General features: G+C 39.1%; 1 non-coding gene across 1 annotated transcript; it reads left to right on the top strand.

The window, feature by feature from the left end:
- Positions 1-1,143: 1,143 nt before the first annotated feature.
- LOC112628177 lies at positions 1,144-1,276 on the top strand. The gene has a single exon (XR_003120349.1). It is a non-coding gene; the product is annotated as a small nucleolar RNA SNORA18 (small nucleolar RNA).
- The last annotated feature ends 1,465 nt before the right edge of the window (positions 1,277-2,741 follow it).

Genomic DNA, 2,741 nt, shown 5'->3' with positions numbered 1-2,741 from the left:
TATTTTCCTCTAAGCTGTATTGCCATGCACAGTCTCTGCCTCATTACCATTGGGTCATAATGTCTATGGCTGAGCCAATGATGCCTAATTTAAAATCATTTTGAGGAGTATGGTCAAGTCAATTGCAGTCACAGAGAGAACACCTCTGGTTTGTACCGTTTTTTATTTGTTTGCTTTGGTTCAGAATTCTATTTTTTAGAAAGATTTCTTTTACTCTATTGTTTTATTACTGTTACTTAAAAAATTGTCATTACCCCATCCTACCTCCTTACCTACCCAAAGCTAACCTTGACATTGGTGTGGGGAGGACAACTTTTTGTGAAAAGTATTTGCTGCCCTTCCCTGGGTGGAGTTTCTCCACCTTGCTGCCGTTCGGATTGGCTGTGTGAATTGCTTTGGCCGGGGAGATGTGGGCATACATGATCCTTGTCCCTTTCAGCGGAAGTGGTTTCACGTTTTCTTTTCCATGTGCCATGGGCCTGGCAAACTCTGAGAGTGTGTGCTTTATCTACCTGATTCCAGAGGGGAGAGGATTTGGTGCCATGCTGTGGCCGATGGATACGTGACATAGTAGGATGGGAAGAAAGGGGGGGCGTTATTTGTGATTGCAGCATAACTTAGCCTTTGCTTATAAAGGGTGCCCTGCCAAGACACGTTTTTATGATTTTACTAAATGTATTAAATAAAGTATATCTCTAAACCATATGTGAATTGGTTCTCAAAGTGTGATCCCTGGATCACAAAAGGGTGAAAGCAAGATAAAAATGGTTTCATTCTTTTGGGGGGAAATAAGATAAAATATATTCACTTAATAATATTAAGACATTATTTGAAAGTTTTTTACTCTCATTCTTTCATGAGGCTACAGTGGAGCTACCTAAAGGTGTAACTGCTCTGCTGCCTAAGGAGATGAATACTCGCATTCTCGTGTTTCAAAACTTTTTCAGCTTTAATTTCTTGTATACAAAAAATTAATAAATGCCACCCAAATGAAATAAATCTCTTTGGATCTTCAATAATTTTAGGAGAATAAGAGATTCCTAAAACCAAAAAAAAGAAACATTGATGTAGGTTATTGTTTAGTATATTTATAAATTTTACATAAGTGATATTTGGTGACTTGCTTTTTAAACTCAACATTCCGTTGAGGTCTAATCCTGATAGGGCTTTTCCTGTAGCCTGCATGTTGTTGGAAATGCGTCACGGAGTAACTCTGTGGTTTTACTTTACTCACAGGACTTTTGTTAGACCTGTGGGAAGGGACCACAAGGCAGTTGCTAAAGTATGAAAAAGACAGTTACTAAACTGTCATTAGTTTATTAAGTGTCTTAGTAAAGACCTGTTAATTTACTTTTTTACCTTAGGTATTGGCATATTCCACACATCTGTACTATTCTTGAATTTCATCACTTAGGAATGAATACGATTTGAACTCGTTCATATTTAGAGAAGGTGTCACTTTGAGAACCAGGCAGATCCACCTACACTGAAAATGACCCTAAAGTAAATTGGTGGAAGAAATCAGATCCCAAAGATTATTGGTGAGTTTTGAAGTCTTCATCAGTATATCCATATTAAAAGGAGATGACAGAAACCAAAGTAAAATAATTATGGGCTGACGGAACAACTGGATTAAAATAAACGTCAGTTTCATGTAAAAGGGCTAACTTGAAGGTCATTTTTGAAAATGGTTAATTTTAACTCCAGCTCATTAGAGGATCTAAAGTGACCTTGATGGGCAGTGGAAGAAATCACAACATGAAATTCCTTGAATAAAAATTAATTGACTTGAATAAATGAACTCAACCTTCTCTCGCTAAGGTGTATGAAAATGGGTGCACATAGACTGAGCTCACTCCTTTCAGCTGTTTATGCTGTTATAAAATAGTTTCAAAAAGAGGAAAATATCTGCTCTTCAAAGTTTTCTGAGCATGTGACTTTATAAAGCATATGCATTTGATCACCTTCCCAAATGCCTTTCCTGTACCAATGAATAATACATTTGCCTCACAACTGAAGTGATATACCCTCCTGCTCTGCTTCCTATCCTGTTGCCAAATTCAGTGACTGAACGGGCATTTTCATATTCACTCCCCTAACTATGACCTCTCGATTTCACAGAGAAGCTTAATCCCGGTTAGTCTCATTGTCTCACTGGGGATTCTCTGTTTCCTTGAGGGGCCTCTGAGAGGTGAACAGCTTTGCAAGGACTGGGAACCTGTGACCAGCACAGTGTTGGAAACACTTGAGGCGTTTGTTCTTCCAGGGCAGACATCTCCAACTCCCGGGGGCTCCTGCTTTCCGTCTGTCCCTGAATGCTGATTATGCATCATGAGATTATGTAACAGACAGTTCACAGCCTCTGCATGCAATTTTTTTTCCTACATATTTTGTTAGGGAAAAAATAAAATATACACAGTAGAGAGACTAGTATAGCAAACTTGTGTGTACTAATAACCTAGCTTCGAAATTGCCAACACACAGTCCATCTTGTTTCGTTCATTTCTTCACCCACTCCACACTCTCCCCACTGAGTTATTTTTAGTCAATTATTAGACACCATACATAAATCCTACACTACTTGTCTCCAAAACATATTGATTCTTTTTTAGAAAACATAACCGCTGGGCATGGTGGCTCATGCCTGTAATCGCAGCACTTTGGGAGGCCGAGGCAGGCGGATCACCTGAGGTCAGGAGTTCGAGACCAGCCTGACCAACATGGTGAAACTCTGTCTCTAC

Source organism: Theropithecus gelada, chromosome 7a (genome assembly GCF_003255815.1).
Source record: "Theropithecus gelada isolate Dixy chromosome 7a, Tgel_1.0, whole genome shotgun sequence".
Taxonomy (NCBI): domain Eukaryota; kingdom Metazoa; phylum Chordata; class Mammalia; order Primates; family Cercopithecidae; genus Theropithecus; species Theropithecus gelada.
The sequence above is the reverse complement of the archived record's forward strand: the minus strand, read 5'-3'. Positions and strand labels throughout refer to the sequence as shown.